This window comes from Geotrypetes seraphini, chromosome 14 (assembly GCF_902459505.1).
Source record: "Geotrypetes seraphini chromosome 14, aGeoSer1.1, whole genome shotgun sequence".
Lineage (NCBI taxonomy): Eukaryota > Metazoa > Chordata > Amphibia > Gymnophiona > Dermophiidae > Geotrypetes > Geotrypetes seraphini.
Genome location: NC_047097.1, coordinates 17,337,298 through 17,355,293, shown reverse-complemented (window position 1 = coordinate 17,355,293; position 17,996 = coordinate 17,337,298). Strand labels below are relative to the sequence as shown.

At 40.6% G+C, this 17,996-nt stretch overlaps 1 long non-coding RNA gene across 5 annotated transcripts in view; it reads right to left on the bottom strand.

Moving 5' to 3' along the window:
* Window positions 1-799: 799 nt before the first annotated feature.
* Window positions 800-17,996, bottom strand: part of LOC117347990 — a 34,816-nt gene continuing 17,619 nt past the window's right edge. For 2 of the 5 annotated variants that reach the window (XR_004536882.1, XR_004536883.1), the window contains exons 4-5: window positions 11,659-11,760; window positions 800-2,655 (exon numbers count right to left, since the gene is read on the bottom strand). This is a non-coding gene — a long non-coding RNA (uncharacterized LOC117347990). Of the gene's footprint in view, window positions 2,656-7,211; window positions 7,308-11,658; window positions 11,761-17,996 lie in introns of those variants that run through there. The other 3 variants (XR_004536886.1, XR_004536884.1, XR_004536885.1) reach the window with 3 other exon arrangements.

The following is a 17,996-nucleotide window of genomic DNA, read 5'->3' as shown; positions in this document are numbered from 1 at the left end:
TTGTTTATATACTGCTTATAACCTAAGGGATCCTAAGCGGTTTACATTGAATAGTCAGTATTTTCCCTCTGTCCCAATGGGCTCACAATCTAACCTAATTTAGATTTCTGAAGTCATCTCTGTCTGTGCCAATGAACCCACAGCATTCAGTAATCACAAGATCCTAGATAACACATTACTAGGGTATCCAAAACATTCTCACCTTCCCTCTATGTCCCACCCCCCTCCCCAAGTGGGTTTCATTACCAGCTGCCAGAAGTCTCAGAAATTCAAGATATTTTAACCAAACTGCTTCACAGTAAACTGAGGGAAAGCTACTTTATAAAATTGGGATTGGCAGGAAACAAGGTACACACATTTTATTTAAATCTTTTAATTAGAAGATGAATAGTACCGAGGGGGTGCAAACACACACAAAACAGAAATTAAGCTAGATGAGAACTAAGCTTTGGGCTGAGAATGGGTATGCCCAAAGTATCATGGCAACGCTAGTTTACAACCCTAAAACAAGTGGGAAAAGACTTCTCTGGCCTGGTCATTTGGGACCCTGTGGCTAAATTGGGGGCCTCAGGCAGTTCCCTAAAGCTCCCTATGCCTAAAATCAGGGACAGTAGCTGTTATGTAATGAAACCTGCTTCATATTTCTGTACAGGAAAACAGATATGCAGTACACCTAATCCTTACAAAAAAACAAGTTACATCAATGTACACCAGATGTTAATTTGAGGAAAAAAAATACACAGAATATGAAGAAAGGTCAGGAGAATAAAAATGAAAAGCAGCCTTTTAACTCCTGTGATAATTTCAGTAAAACAACTTTTACTTAACATTGTATGTTACAAATAGCTTAAGATAGCAATTCAAAACCAAGTTTCATTTGAAATACAACAGGAACTTCAAAAATGAGGCACATTCATCTTTACATAATACATATTCCAAAAGGGATGTTAACCGTACAAAAATTCACAGAATGAAACAGTACAGTAACACCAGAGAACCTATAAGGCAAATTTAGTTACCTCCATTAAATCAATCAGGAAAAAAGTAGCAAAGGTAAAATCTTTGGCTTTAAAAAATATATACCGTATAGTTCAAAGTGCTTACAAAATGTTTCTTTGGTTTCTGAAACCATGTACAAAATATTTGTGAGGAGCATGTGCAAGATCAAGTCCTACAGTCAATATTTAACCTTTTCTCCAAAACGTAAAGCTAGCTGTCCTCTTCATAACCTCTAATTTCTTATTAAGTCCTTCCCTCATTTATTGAATTACCTGTAAAGCGTGCCGAGCTCTATTTTTATGGAGATGATATGCTATACAAACTTAAGGTTTAGTTTAGTTTAGTTTAATATTCTTGTATTAAAAAGGTGTGTCAATTTGTTTTGGACTGTATAAAAAAGCTGTTTAAAAAAAGACACCAAACAATTAAGAGGAAAAAAAGCTAGCAGTTATGAACCTATTTGTAAATGTTCTGACCTTCATTTCATTGATAAATAGGACAATGTGCCCTAGCCTACTATACTTATGGAATTCTTAGTTCAATTAACACACTCAAAACTAGGTCACTTGGAGAGCAAAAAAAAACAGAACATGCCAATGTAAACCATTCCTAGAACTGTATAGACTGAATCTGGTAATCTCCAAATATTCAAAGGCCGTAACGGTCACATAAACCTAGGGCTCCTTTTACTAAGGTGCGTTAGGGCCTTACGCGCGGAATGGCGCACGCTAGACCTTAACGCCAGCATTGAGCTGGCGTTATTCTAGAAGCGTACCGCGTGGTAATTTCGGGCGTGCGCTAAAAACGCTAGCATACCTTAGTAAAAGGAGCCCCTAGTCTTCAAAATAAAGCAGTCTTATTCAAGCAACCATAGCAAAGTTATTGAGTTAATTAGGAACATGCAACCATTTACTTGGAAGCAGAACAGCTCCATTAAATAGACGGCAATAGGAAACACTTTCTATTATAGCCTGAGCTCCATTTCTTGGCTGTGACTAACAGTAGCATAGCTAGGGTTGATTTTTTGGTAGGACTGAAAGTGAAAATTGTGGGCACTGAAACAATGCAGATGTTAATGAAATCACCTAAAGATCTCAAATTGGCCCACATCACTGCCACTGGCTAGATGACTCCAACTCCAAAAGGGGTGGGATCTCGGCTACCTGTAACTATGCCCCTGCACCAATATAGAGGTAGATTACTTGCACCTTTCCATACTCCACCCCTCAAAGCACTATTTTCTTATTATAATTTTACATTGAAATCCATAACAGATCAATGTAAGAAGTTCCCGATACATTTTATTGCTGTATTACAATGACCATCTTTCAAACACGTAAAAAAAACCTTCCAAAACCATTAGTAGTGGGTTGTATACTTCTAGGTGTTACATAGTGACAGTTGATATGATAAAAATTAGATTTATATTAGGGTCCTTTTAGATGATCTATAACCATGTTTCAGATAGAGCACACTCATTTCCTAGTTTTAAATGGAAACATAAAACTTTTATAGTTCCAGCAAATGTTTTACAGTTCATTCAACCCAAACAACATTTTATAAGGTCCTGCAGCAGAAAGATGTGGCACTCTAGAGTTGGCAAAATGTGATGATGTGGAAATTTGGTCCCTTTTATTTATTGGTGTCTTCAAGTAACTGTAAGAAAGTTAAAAAAGTTAGCTTATTTTAGTTATTTAGATTTTTATCCCATCCTCCCAGTAGCTCAGAACGGCCTACAAGCAAACATTCACAGCGGAGTACATTTGGACAATACAAAGACTATACAGTAGTTTTAGTACAGATTAAGAATGGACTGTACAGCAATTTAAGTAGAAGTTTTGAATGGAGAAGAGAGGGTAGAGGGGAGGGGGGGGGGTTAAAGGGGTGAGGCGTAGACTGTGGTTGAATTTTAGTTGAAGAGGAGGGTCTTTACCGCTTATGCCCACATTATGAAACGTATATTAAACATCTAGAACCACTTTGGAAAGAAAATGTATTGGAAACTATATACAGTCCGAAAGCATCATCTGCATCTATAGAAAAGAGTATGAAGAAAAAGATAAAAGGAGAGAAAAATTATCAAAGGAGGAGGGGGGGAACAGCAATCCAAACAGGAAACACTGCACTTAATAGCATATAGCACAAAAAGGCTTAAATATAGTCTCCACATTTCATAAAAGATATAGCAGAACTAGAAAAGGTACAGAGAAGAGCAACCAGAGTGATTTAAGGGGGTGGAAGAACTGTTTAGGGCTCTTTAGTTTGGAGAAGACACAGCAACTTGCTTCTCGCAGGTCTTCCGGTCAACCATCTCTCTCCCGTTCAACCTGTTCAAAATTCTGCTGCTCAACATATCCAACGAGAACTACCATACTCACATTATCCATCTCCTCAAGTCACTTCATTGGTTCTCCATCCAATTCCATATACACTTCCCCCTCCAAATCCACGGATTCGACATCCGTGGATTCGGTTATTCGCGGTTTTAAACCCAAAAACCCATTTTAATTTTTCAAGCTATTTTAAGCCCTTAAGCCTTACTTGGTGGTCTAGCGGGTTTTCGGGGCAGGAGCGATCTTCCCACGCTCCTGCCCCGTGCAGATGGCTCGGGAGACTACGGGAGCTCAAGGCAGCCAACAGCAATCAAGTCGGTATCTTTAGTGCATCTAGCCTTGTGGGCAATGAACCTTACATAACCCAACAGAATTCTTGTAGATCCCCTTGCCTCTCTCTGGACTCCACCCACCTTCCAGGTCTGCTCATGTTCTTTAAATTCGGGCCATTTGCGGCGCACGCTCCACCTAACTACCTGCACTGCACCAGCGCACTTGATGTCACCTTACTCATGAATTATATTCTTAATAGCTATTTTTATAATGTTTGTTTATTTGTTTAACTCTTACTTTGTAGATCTCCTTGCCTCTTTCTGATCTGCCGTGGCAAAGCGGCGGCCCGCTGGACTCCGCCCACCTTCCAGGTCTGCTCACGTTCTTTAAATTCGGGCCATTTGCGACACACGCCGCAAAGGCGCGCATAAGGAGCAGGTACTGCTCACTGTGCGCTCCTTCGTGCGCAGCTTGAAGGCGCCTTTATTTTAAACATTAATTCGTGTCCCGTGGATAAAATCAACAAGCAACTAACTTCCAGAAGCTTATTTTTCACTTATATATTACTACTTAGTTCTGTATATTCGATTATAATTGTCCCTCAATCCCCAGTTAACATCACTAAAATCCCTAGCATGTCTTCTCAATCCTCTAACATTCCGATGCTCTGGGGCCTTCGCCCCACCAATCAGTAATCACCAAAATCCCTATTTTATCTCATCCTCTTTCTAATTTCACTGAAACTACTACTATTCCTCATTCTCTCACTAATCACACCTCAAATAGTACACGTTTAAAATTAGGACTTATTAATGTAAGGTCTATCAAAGGTAAATACCATCTCATAAAAGAAATCTTTCATTCTCAGGATTTACATATTCTTTGTATGACTGAATCCTGGCTACCAGATGGCGAAGAAGCTTATCTCTCCTTCAGCTGTCCTTCTAATTATTCTTATGTATTTAATCATCGTTACAAACGTAAAGGCAGTGGCTTAGCTATCATTTATCATAATAATTTAGTTAGTACCATAGATTGCTCTTCCGGGAATGTGGCCATCAAATTTCTCCAAAAATCGACATTCTTTTACTATATATTCCTCCACCTATTGGCCAAAATAACCTAACTATTCTTCAAAATTAATTTTCGATTTCTGCTCTTCATCAAATCACCCCTTGATCCTAAGTGACTTTAACATTCACTTCGATGAAACAACTAACCCTATCACCAGAGAAATTTTAACCCATACCAATGCCCTGAATTTATAATCAATAATTCAAGATCCAACACACTCCGCAGGACACACGTTAGACATGATGCTAATTTCAAAATCACAATTCCTTACCTATTCTGACCTCTGCATTACACCGGTTCCTTGGTCAGACCATCATTTCATTTCAATTAAGATTTACTCAAAAAAACAACAATAGCTCCACAATCCAAGAAGATTTCATACCATGACTATACAAAATTAGAATTAACAAATATCCTTTCTTCATTTAACTCAAACACACTAAACATAAATACTGACACACTGGAAGAACAGCTCATTGCCTGGAACTCAACAATCCAATCTTTATTAGATAACGAAGTACCGGTAATCACCAAAACTACTTCCACCCGTAAAATACAAAATCCTTGGTTCTCAGATGAGCTTTTCCTGCTCAAAAGACAATTAAGATCCCTTGAGAGGAAATGGCGCCAAAATAATTCTCCTACAAATCTAAAACTTTATAAAGAGCATGCATCTTTTTACAAGATGAAAATTAATTGTGCCAAAAGAAACTACTATTCCACTAAAATCTCAAAAGCAAAAAATCCTTCCATCCTCTATTCTATTTTAAAATCCATGGCCCCCATCTCAGAAAGAAAACAAATAATCTCAAGATCAACTTTGCCAACTATTTTTGTAAAAAAATCAATGATTTAAGGAAAAAATTTGACCATACTTTATCAGGAGATTCCACCGATATTCCAAATAATTGTCACTTACCTCTTGCTAAATGCTCTACTTTTAATCTTCCTTCATTAGCCGATATTGAACGTCTTTTCCAAAGAGTTAATATAAAAGGTTCCCGATCAGAGATCATCCCTCCATTTATCTTAGAAAATTTTTTTTTCCTATTTCGGCCCATTCATACAATCTCTCATCTTAAAGAGCCTTAACACGGGTTCATTACCATTGTCATGGAAAACTGCAACAATTTTTCCAATAATAAAAGATCATAAATCCAGGCCTGAGGAAGCCTCAAATTATCGCCCCATCGCCAATATTCCATTCTTAGCTAAACTAACAGAAAGATTAGTATTTGATCAATTATCAGACTTCGTCGAATCGACCAATGTATTACATCCAAACCAGACAGGGTTCACAGAGTACTCACTGATTGGTTTGACTACAAATATACTTTAAATAAATATAGGGATTTATATTTTTTTTCAATTGTGATAATAACTTATATAACAATATTCATATCACAATTTAAAAGAATTAATAATTTAAATAGTGCTCAGACCCACAACCATAGTGTTCTAGTGTAAAAACACACAACACCAGTTGCCATCAGACCATCATGGCACTATTAATGTCTGTACCACCATATAACAATCCAACATCCAATTACTATAAAATAAACTTATCTTTGCGGTGGTTACTGCTTCTTCGATAGTCGTTTAATAAGCAGCTGGTGTCCTAAAGTACTTGTGTGTGTACTAATAAATAATAACTTCTGGAAGCCAAAAATTACAAATATCTTCCCTTCTACTCGAATTTCGCCTTGTGCTTCCTCAGGAAGGGATTATCTAGAAACAGCCTCCAAAGAAGGACCCATCCGACCTGCTCCATCAGAACAGCCTACTCATACAAGGAGTTTCATCCTCTTACTTCACCCTTAATTGAATATTTTGTAATTCTGCTATATATCTTTTTAGATATGGTAACCAGAATTGCACACAGTACTCAAGGTTGAGGTTGAACTGTGGATTCAACAGAGGCATTTTAATATTCTTTGCCTTATTTTCTATTCCTTTCCTAGTAATCCCTAGCATTCTCTTGATTTTTCTGGCTGTCACTGTACACTGGATAAAAGATTTTGGTGTATTATCTACAATGACACTTAGATTTTTCTTGAGTGCTGACTCTTAAGGTAGAACCTGAATGTTGAAAGCAGACACTTGGAATTCTATCAATGACCAGAATCTCAATGTGAAATTTTGTACATTTCAGAGATTCTTGTAAAAAAGCGTGCCCAGAATTACTCTCTTTTTGAGCAAGTTGTTTTGGGTTCAGCCCTCCTTATATTCTGAGATTAACTCCTAACAACGTAACTTCACCCCCCCCCCCCAAACACAAAAACCCACCACACTCACATTATGGTGTTAGTGGCATAGCCAGAAGACAATTTCTGGGTGGGCACAAGTATTTCCCACTCTCCCCTGCACCACCAAGCCTTTTAAACTTCACTGCAAAACTAATGACTCGGATTTGATTTATTTGTTCAGTTGTTGCACATAATTGATTGTACAGAGGGGTGGGGGATCTTCAAGACTGTCAATGTTAATACAAAAAAATTTTGCATTTGAACATATTAGTAAAACAGGTCATACCTCAGTTCCCTATTGCAGGTGTTAATGCCGTATCTCTGAAGAAATCCCACTTGCATAACCACCTTTGGATTTCATTTGATCTTGAAATGACCCTCCCTGGGAAACAAATACATATTTACAATTTTACTAGTCCCTGCTTTATTAGGTTCTTCCATTTAAGAGCATAAGAATTATTGCTGCTGGGTCAGACCAGTGGTCCTCATGCCCAGCAGTCCGCTCACGCGGCAGCCCATAGGTCAAAAACCAATGCCCTAATTGAGTCTAGCCTTACCTGCATACGTTCTGGTTCAGCAGGAACTTGTCTAACTTTGTCTTGAATCCCTGGAGGGTGTTTTCCAGATTTTGTTCCAGATTTCTACCACTCTCTGGGTGAAGAAGAACTTCCTCACATTTGTACGGACTCTATTCCCTTTTAACTTTAGAGAGTGTCCTCTCATTCTCTCTACCTTGGAGAGGGTAAACAACCTGTCTTTATCTACTAAGTCTATTCCCTTCATTATCTTGAATGTTTCGATCATGTCAAATCTTTTGTTAAAACATATAAAAAAGACGGGCACTATGTACCTCCGTGAGAAGAACAGTAGTACAATATACGAAGTGCTACCCAAACGTTTGGGGAATGTGGACAGCGCACGTGAACTAGATATAGTGTGCCCTTCCGTCACTAGAGGTGTCTAGCAGTATGCTTTGTGAATCAGTGTGCTAACGGGCGTGCAGCTGAGTGATCGCGTTGTTTTGTTCTGTGCGATTTTGTAAGGTTGTGTTTTAGTGACTCAGCGAATTTCGATACGACAGATTTTACTGAGCAAAGAATCTGCATCAAATTTTGTTTCAAACTTTAAAAAACTGCTGCAGAAACCCATCGTATGCTCCAGGAAGCCTTTGGAGATAATGCCATGTGCCAAAGCAAAACCCTCTCTTTAGTAAAAGTGCTTCAAGGATGGACCAACATCTGTCCACGAAGATGACGGTTCCGGATGACTGTCAACAAGCACAACACCGGAAACCATAGCAAAAAGTTTGTGAGACTATCCATGCAGATCATAGCCAAACTATCCACTAAGTTTGTGAGATAGTGGGACAGTTCAACGAATTTTGTCAGATGAATTGAACATGAGACGCATTTCTGTGTAATTTGTGCCAAGACAGAAGGCCCATCGCGTTTCTGTTTGGAACTCAATTACTGACTTCCAGAAACATTACAGTGATCATGCACCCTCCCTATTCGCCTGACCTTGCCCATTGTGATTTTTTCCTATTCCCCAAAATGAAATTACGACTGAAAGGGCGCCGTTTAGAAGGTCCTCAAGGCATTCACCCACGATGACTTCCATAGATGCATGGACTCATGGGAAAAATGCGGGGATCGCTGTATACATTCTCAAGGAGACTACTTCGAAGGAGATGGTGAAAACTAGGAGTTTCGGTAAGCAATTTTTTTTTTTACAATTGAATTCCCTGAACCTTTGGATAGCACCTCGTATTCATGCTATAAACAGATGACCAGGCATTCAACTTGGACACCTTCTCTACTGAACAAGCTGGTGCACCTTTAAAAAAAAACAACAAAAATAGCGCGAGTCTAGCCAGAAGAAAGGCAGAAACCTATAATAATCAAAAAAGAAGTACTGAGAAAATTACTGTGTGTTGGACAATAATTTGATCAACTGGGAAGTAGAATTATAGCAAAAGGTGAGTTTAGGGTATGTTTGAGGACGAGAAGACCTAACATTATAGGTTGGACTGTTCTACTTTCAAGTTATCAGTCTATTTAACAACCAAAGGATAGGAGACAAACTAGATAAATTGATGTTTGGAGGAAAAATGGCAGCTTTGAAAAAAACATACATGGTTTAAATAGGAGTTTCCCTATACACGACCATTACTTCCATCCTTTACTTTTCACAAAGTTCTTCCGTTACCTCCAAATTAAAAATAAATGATACTTAATAGTGTTTGCATACAAACTTGTAGATCTGCACATCGTAATCAAAAGTGTATAATACTCATCTCAGAGATCAAAATTACAGTTTGGAGGTTAAAAAAAAAAAAAAAAGACGATATTATAGGTATCATCCAAACTCAAAATACCACCTATTGTTTTCAACCAACACATATACTTTTACCTAGAAATGTTTCATCTGCCTCTCCCACAGTACTTAGACTCAGCTGTTTAGGAGACAACTGTGAAAAAAGTATTATCATTGCAATTTCTTCAGTCTCCCTCTTTAACTGTTTTTCTGAAAGTTCCTCTCTCCTACTAGTACACTAGTGCAGCATTCAGTCAAATGCATCAAACATTTTCATAGCAACTGTGTTTCAGATCTTGCAGATTTAAAGAACTGAACTCCACAACACTCTCAGCTTGTTATTCAAGGGCACTTTTCCAGACAGTAACATCTACTACCTAGACTGGGCCATCCCTCGATTTTCAGTGGCATTATCTGGATAGACTACTATAACATGACACACACATCCTAATCCATGAACAACTCTCAAGTGATGCATGTAGGTATCCAAACAAAAAAATCTCATGCATGAATACAGGATGTCCGGGGCGGTACTTGGAGAGACCTCCCAGGAAAGAGACTTGGGAATTATGATGAAGCCGTCCACGCAATGTGCGGCGGCGGTGGTGAAAAGGGCGAACAGAATGCTAGGAATGATAAAGAAGGGGATCATGAACAGATTGGAGAAAATTATCATGCCGCTGTACCAGGCCATGGTGCACCCTCACCTGGAGTACTGTGTCCAGCACTGGTCGCCATATATGAAGAAGGACATGGTACTACTCGAAAGGGTCCAGAGAAGAGCGACTAAGATGGTTAAGGGGCTGGAGGAGTTGCCGTACAGCGAAAGATTAGAGAAACTGGGCCTTTTCTCCCCTCGAACAGAGGAGATTGAGAGGGGACATGATTGAAACATTCAAGATACTGAAGGGAAGAGACTTAGTAGATAAGGACAGGTTGTTCACCCTCTCCAAGGTAGGGAGAACTAAAGGGCACTCTCTAAAATTGAAAGGGGACATATTCCATATGAACGTAAGGAAGTTCTTCTTCACCCAGAGTGGTAGAAAACTGGAACGTTCTTCCGTAGTCTGTCATAGGAGAAAACACCCTCCAGGGATTCAAGACAAAGTTAGACAAGTTCATAATGAACAAGGATGTACGCTGGTAGGACTAGTCTCAGTTAGAGTGCTGGTCTTTGACCAGAGGGCTGCCACGTGAGCGGACTGCTGGGCATGATGGACCACTGGTCTGACCCAGCAGCGGCAATTCTTAAGTTCACTATGCGAGTTCAAAATGCTCAATTCACCAAGTGATAATCTTCAAGGAAGGAAGAGATTTCAAGCGTTCAAAAAGACACAGTTGCCCAATAGCTCAAGTGAACAAACACAGATGTGACCTCTCAGTCAAAAAAATCCCTTCCTTTTATATTAACAGTTCATGCCAATATTCTCAATCCAATGCTTTTTTCCTCAAAATTTTGCTTTATATTTAAGATCAGCAGCAATTCAGCTTAATAGAGGTGTCCTATAGTCAACAGAGCTTTCCCGTTTCAACTCTGCTTCTTCAGGAGCAAAACACCCCACTATGTCACCTTGCTGACTCGTTTAGTCATCTTTCAAAATAATCATTGTAGACAACCTTCACTGCTGCAACCCAAAAATTCTGGATAGAGTAACTGAAAATTGATTTTCCTTCCAACTGAAGGCTTTCTCCAGTCTGGCCGCTTGAAATCTCCAAGCTCTGCAGCTGATGGCAGTAACCCCAAGAGTTGCTACTGCTGCTGTCACCATCACGCACATTTGATTTTCATGCTTGTGTGAAGGCCTAGTAGGTGCCAAGGGTGGGGAGCTCAGCAGCAGCTCTAAAACACTGCTGCTAGTTGCAGAGCTGAGCGAGTTTTGGTCCCTGGACCTCAGGAGGTGGAGGTCAGGTCATGGGCTAGTGAAAGCTTGGGAATCTTCACCTGGCACAAAGGGAGATGTTAATTGGGGGGGCCCAAGCTTCCCCCCCCTCTTCATGGTTATTTCACTGATCGAGTTCAGTATAAATGAAGTGCATTTCTATTTTTATTTCTCCAGTGTTGCAGCACTTGACGAATTTTAACTTTCTGGGGTTCCCAGTTCAGTTTTGATATTCATATTTCTAATTTGTGATCCATAATGTGTGCATGTGTGAAGTCATTTATTCACACACACATTGTTTAGTAGTAATGGCGGGTGGGGAGAAGAAGGGAGGAGAGGAGAATGGGGACCTCCTCCTCAATTCCTGCCCAGGACCCCAGTAGGCCTAACACCAGCCCTGAGTCCCCAACATCTGGATTTCTCAAATCAGCTCATTCACTCCGTTTGCTGGTTTATCTACTTCCACTAGGTCACAAAGAGACAGATGGATAGACATATTGGGGGAGGAAGGTTTAAGAAAAATGAACATATACTTACTATTGCAAATCCAGTGTCTGTACACCCTGACCCCACATGTGCAGTGTGTACAAAGTTCATTGGTTCTCCAATCATACTTCTGTCTATCCTTCGATGTCTTTTCTGAAAGACAGAGATTGTGCATCAGGAATTCGTACAATAAAATTTGCTGAACCTATTTCCCAAGTTCTTCAATTGTATATTAGGGAAAAAATGAAGAGCTACACAAAGAGGACTCATCTGTGTGTGTTGGAGGGGGGAAGGTAGAAGGGAGATGTCCCTGTTAGGTGGCATGAAAGTTACTAATATTAGAATAGGCAGTCTTTCTAATAAACCACTGGCTAGTTTACACATTAATGGGGGGTATACAGGCACCAGACAGGGGTGTGCCCCGTCTCCCTTACTATTTGCTTTATCTGTTGAGCCTTTGGCTAAACCGCGCAGTACGCTTACAGAATAGCGCCAGCTCAATGCTGACGTTAAGGTCTAACATAGTAACATAGTATATGACGGCAGATAAAGACCCGAATAGTCCATCCAGTCTGCCCAATCTGATTCAATTTAAATTTTTAAATTTTTTCTTCTTAGCTATTTCTGGGCAAGAATCCAAAGCTTTACTCGGTACTGTGCTTGGGATCCAACTGCCGAAATCTCTGTTCAGACTTACTCCAGCCCATCTACACCCTCCCAGCCATTGAAGCCCTCCCCAGCCCATCCTCTACCAAACGGCCATATACAGACACAGACCGTGCAAGTCTGCCCAGAACTGGCCTTAGTTCAATATTTAATATTATTTTCTGAATCTAAATCCTCTGTGTTAATCCCACGCTTCTTTGAACTCAGTCACAGTTTTACTCTCCACCACCTCTCTCGGGAGCGCTTTCCAGGCATCCACTACCCTCTCCGTAAAGTAGAATTTCCTAACATTGCCCCTGAATCTACCACCCCTCAACCTCACATTATGTCCTCTGGTTTTACCATTTTCCTTTCTCTGGAAAAGATTTTGTTCTACGTTAATACCCTTCAAGTATTTGAACGTCTGAATCATATCTCACCTGTCTCTCCTTTCCTCTAGGGTATACATATTCAGGACTTCCAGTCTTTCCTCATACGTCTTCTGGCGCAAGCTTCCTATCATTTTTGTCGCCCTCCTCAAGTCTTCTTACGTCCTTCGCCAGATACAGTCTCCAAAATTGAACACAATACTCCAAGTGGGGCCTTACCAATGACCTGTACAGGGGCATCAACACCTTCTTCCTTCTACTGACTACGCCTCTCTTTATACAGCCCAGCATCCTTCTGGCAGCAGCCACTGCCTTGTCACACTGTTTTTTCGCCTTTAGATCTTCGGACACTATCACCCCAAGGTTCCTCTCCCCGTCCGTGCATATTAGCTTCTCTCCTCCCAGCATATATGGTTCCTTCCTATTATTAATCCCCAAATGCATTACTCTGCATTTCTTTGCATTGAATTTTAGTTGCCAGGCATTAGACCATTCCTCTAACTTTTGCAGATCCTTTTTCATATTTTCCACTCCCTCTTCGGTGTCTACTCTGTTACAAATCTTGGTATCATCTGCAAAAAGGCACATTTTCCCTTCTAACCCTTCAGCAATGTCACTCACAAACATATTGAACAGGATTGGCCCCAGCACCGATCCCTGAGGGACTCCACTACTCACCTTTCCTTCCTTCGAGCAACTTCCATTAACCACCACCCTCTGGCGTCTGTCTGACAGCCAGTTTCTGACCCAGTTCACCACTTTGGGTCCTAACTTCAGCCCTTCAAGTTTGTTCAACAGCCTCCTATGAGGAACTGTATCAAAGGCTTTGCTGAAATCCAAGTAAATTACATCTAGCATATGTCCTCGATCCAGCTCTCTGGTCACCGAATCAAAAAATTCAATCAGGTTCGTTTGGCACGATTTACCTTTTGTAAAGCCATGTTGCCTCGGATCCTGTAACCCATTAGATTCAAGGAAGTACACTATCCTTTCTTTCAGCAAAACTTCCATTATTTTTCCAACAACTGAATTGAGGCTCACCGGCCTGTAGTTTCCTGCTTCATCCCTGTGACCACTTTTATGAATAGGGACCACATCCGCTCTCCTCCAATCCCCAGGAATCACTCCCGTCTCCAGAGATTTGTTGAACTCGTCTTTAATAGGACTCGCCAGAACCTCTCTGAGCTCCCTTAGTATCCTAGGATGGATCCCGTCTGGTGCCATCGCTTTGTCCACCTTCAGTTTTTCAAGTTGCTCATAAACACCCTCCTCCGTGAACGGCGCAGAATCTACTCCATTTTCTCGTGTAACTTCCTTCTCCAGGATTTTCTTCTGTGAACACAGAACAGAAGTATTTGTTTAGCACATTCACTTTCTCCTCATCACTTTCCACATATTGGTTCCCAGCATCTTTTAGCCTAGCAATTCCATTTTTCATCTTCCTCCTTTCACTAATATATCTGAAAAAAATTTTGTCTCCCTTTTTTACATTTTTAGACATTTGTTCTTCCACCTGTGCTTTCAACAGACGTATCTCTCTCTTGGCTTCTTTCAGTTTCACCCTGTAGTCCTTTCTGCTCTCCTCTTCTTGGGTTTTTTTATATTTCACGAATGCCAACTCTTTCGCCTTTATTTTCTCAGCCACTAGGACTGTCTTTCCACTTCTCTTATGTCCTCCCATCCTAACAGATAGCGCGAGCTATTCCACGCATTAAGGCCCTAACGCACCTTAGTAAAAGGAGCCCTATATTTACCGTGCTAAGTTGCTGACCTAGGCTCATTATACTATGTCTCACCATACCATGTTTTGTCATATTTTTACCATGCTTTGTAAATTTTGTTTTGCCATCTTTGTTAAGACTTGCCCCCAGGTACATTAGACAGTGAGCCCACTAGGACACAGGGAAAAATGCTCTTGGCCGTTTGGGGGAGGATGGGCTGGAGAGAGCTTCAGTGGCTGGGAGGGTATAGATGGGCTGGAGTAGGTTTTGATGGAGATTTCAGCAGTTGGAACCCAAGCACAGTACCAGGTAGAGCTTTGGATTCTTGCCCAGAAATAGCTAAGAAGAAAAAAATTATAATTGAATCAGGTTGGGCAGACTGGATGGACCATTCGGGTCTTTATCTGCCGTCATCTACTATGTTACTATGAGTAGCTGAATAAATTCATGTAAACCGTTCTGAGCTTCCCTGGGAGAATGGTAAAGAAAACTAAATAGTTAGAGAACAAAAAGGAAGAAAAAAAAAAAGGGGGGGGGTCTGTTTGGTAGCTAAGTGCTATTAACCATATGTGGAAGTCGCTCAGCCCTCTCATTGACTTGTGTCTGCTGCTCCCTAGATCTTTTGAAGCTGCTGCAATATACTGTATAGTTCCAGGTGTGATCATCTGTTTAAGGGTGACATCTAGTGGCTGGATTCAAGATGTCTTTGCAGGGCTCCAGAAAGATCCGACATGTGACCCCAGGGTCCAGGCTTTCACTACAAAATAACAAGACTAGACGTATTGGGGAGGAGGTGGGAGTGGGGCTGGGAAGCAGATAATGGAAGAAAAAAAGTCCCAATATTTGTAATCAAGTCATGAATAACAATGGAGAAAGCAGCAAGCTGCTAAGTTAAAAAAATATATAAGATATAAAATGGGATTAAAGTGTGATATATGCATGCATACCCCACTAGTGGTGGGTTGACACGTAACAAATACAGCTGACGAGCTTCACTGCAGAAGATATACTGGGGATGGAGGGGGGTGAAAATGGGTAGAGGAAGCTTGTGCCATCACAACAGGGTTTTTGCTAGTATCAGGTCTCAAGTACTGCAGGCACCAATTCCTGAATGTCTTATGATGGACATGATCCTGTTGCACCGGGTACACTTCTTGAAGCAACTGGGAGTTTTTTTCTGGGAATATGTTGGGAAAATAACTAACACAAAATCAAATGGCTCAATTCTGATTAGATTAGATAATTTCCTGAAGGAAAAAGGGATAGAAGGGTATAGATAGAAGAATACTATACAGGTCCTGGACCTGTTGGGCCACCGCATGAGCGGACTGCTGGGCACGATGGACCTCAGGTCTGACCCAGCAGAGGCATTGCTTATGTTCTTATGGGATAGGAGGAGATAGTGATGCTGTGGATGGACCATTTGGCCTTTATCTGCCATCATGTTTCTAGGTTTCTATAACCATAAAGCTCTATGACATCACAATGCAGTTGCAAAGAGCCTTAGCCTATAGGAAGAGGAGATGCAAATGTTAAGAGCCTTAGCCAATGCGCTTCCAGAGAGCGTAATAGGGCAGAGTACGGTACTGGGGTTCAAGAAAGGATTGTACAATTTCCTGAAGGAAAAAGGGATAGAAGGGTATAGATAGAAGAATACTATACAGGTCCTGGACCTGATGGGCCACCGCATGAGCGGACTGCAGGGCATAATGACCTCTGGTCCAACCCAGCAGAGGCAATGCTTATGTTCTTACGTTCTTACTTACCTGTCTGGCATCAATCATGGTTTCTCAAACTCCCATCCCACCCCAGGTGGACTTGTGATAACTTTCACTTCTAGAAGGCTGCTAGCACTAAGGAAGTCTTTGACCAGAGCGCCGCCGCATGAGCGGACTGCTGGGCACGATGGACCACTGGCCTGACCCAGCAGCGGCAGTTCTTATGTTCTTACAAAGGAGGAATACGCAAAAAGAGGGATGAGATATGGACATCTGCCAAGTACAATGCAGACCTTGGTGAAATCAGCCCCCAAATCAGAGTAATGATGTAATATTACATGGAACTTGCCCAATGAATGCTAGGCTGCATACAGCAGAGAAAAAACAAAGGGTAGGGTGATAAAAGCCCATTATTGAATCTCCCCTGGAGGACTTTGTCCTGTTATAGAGGCTCTACCAGAAGTCCAGACATGAAGACTAAGGACTTAAATATGTATGCTCTAGAGTGGAGAATATTATAAAAATTAGCCACAGTATAAGGCAGTGGTCTCAAACTCGCGGCCCGGGGGCCACATGCGGCCCTCCAGCTACTATTTTGAGGCTCTCAGTATGTTTATCATAATCACAAAAGTAAAATAAAACAGTTTCTTGATCATATATCTCTCTAGCTATAAATGACAATATTATTATTAAGACTTAGCAAAAAGGAAAGATTTATAAACTATAAAGAGTTTTACCTCATGCAAAATTGTCATTTCTTTAATAAAAGATTAACTCTTTTTTTATGAGGCCCTCCAAGTACCTTCAAGTCCAAAATGTGGCCCTGCATAGGGTCTGTTTGAGACCACTGGTATAAGGCTACAAGACAGACCAGGAATCATTTATAATCCAAGCCCTGTGGCAACGAAGACAGCCAACTAGATGAGCCCTATACTCGATCAAATTGGGCACTTCCAGCCATCTAAAAATCTCAATTGAAAATTCAATCACACAGCAAAACTTTACTATGGGAGACTTGCAGCTGGAGCTGATCAGTGCAATTCCAAATGTATTCACTACATTGTGGAGAGAAAAGAGATCCAAAAAATTATGCAAAAACTACACAAAGATCACGGTACGTTAATAGATTTAAAACATATAGACTTGGCACTGACTACTTTAGTATGTTAGGAATCTAAGATGAACGTAAAGATTTGGCTGAAGAATAAGACTCCTTCTGCCACATGACAAAAGATCGAACACAGACCGAGGATTTGGCCTATGGAATAGGCTTCCACTTACCTTTAGTGTGGTTGATTGCTATCACATATTTAGACACCTTCTGAAAACTTACTTGAACTGTACTTAAGAAATTAACCTTTTATGCACTTTGTATTTTAGTATGACCAATGTTTCTTGAGACTATAGTCCAACCTCTTTTTGCACATGTCTTTCAGTAATCAGACAGTCCAGCTCTTTCCATTAGCGTCCACTGTCATCTCATCACATCCTGCACTGGTTAGGACTCGGAACTGTTCAGGCAACTACTCCTCCACTCTTTTTGGGCTTCAGCCTTGTCTTAGCTACCAATTCATCTATTGCTCCTTGATCATCAATCTCTCCTTCCTTCATTCCTTGTAAGCCTCTCTTTAAAATCTTCTCTTGCAGCCCTTTCTCTGTCCAACAGAATCCACATCTCTAATACTTACCAGGCCTCTTCCCAAAAAGGTGACTTTATCATCATTTTTAAAACAACTCAAAAGGGAAGAGCCATTTGTAACTCAATCCCAACCCCCATTTTAGAAACGTCACCTTACAAAATTCCCTCCTTCACTATAATCCCAAGATATTTTGTATGTTTATTTAAAGTCCCTTGTGGCCTTGCTTTCAAGTTTATTTATGGCTTGATATACCGACCATCACATGTATCTGGACGG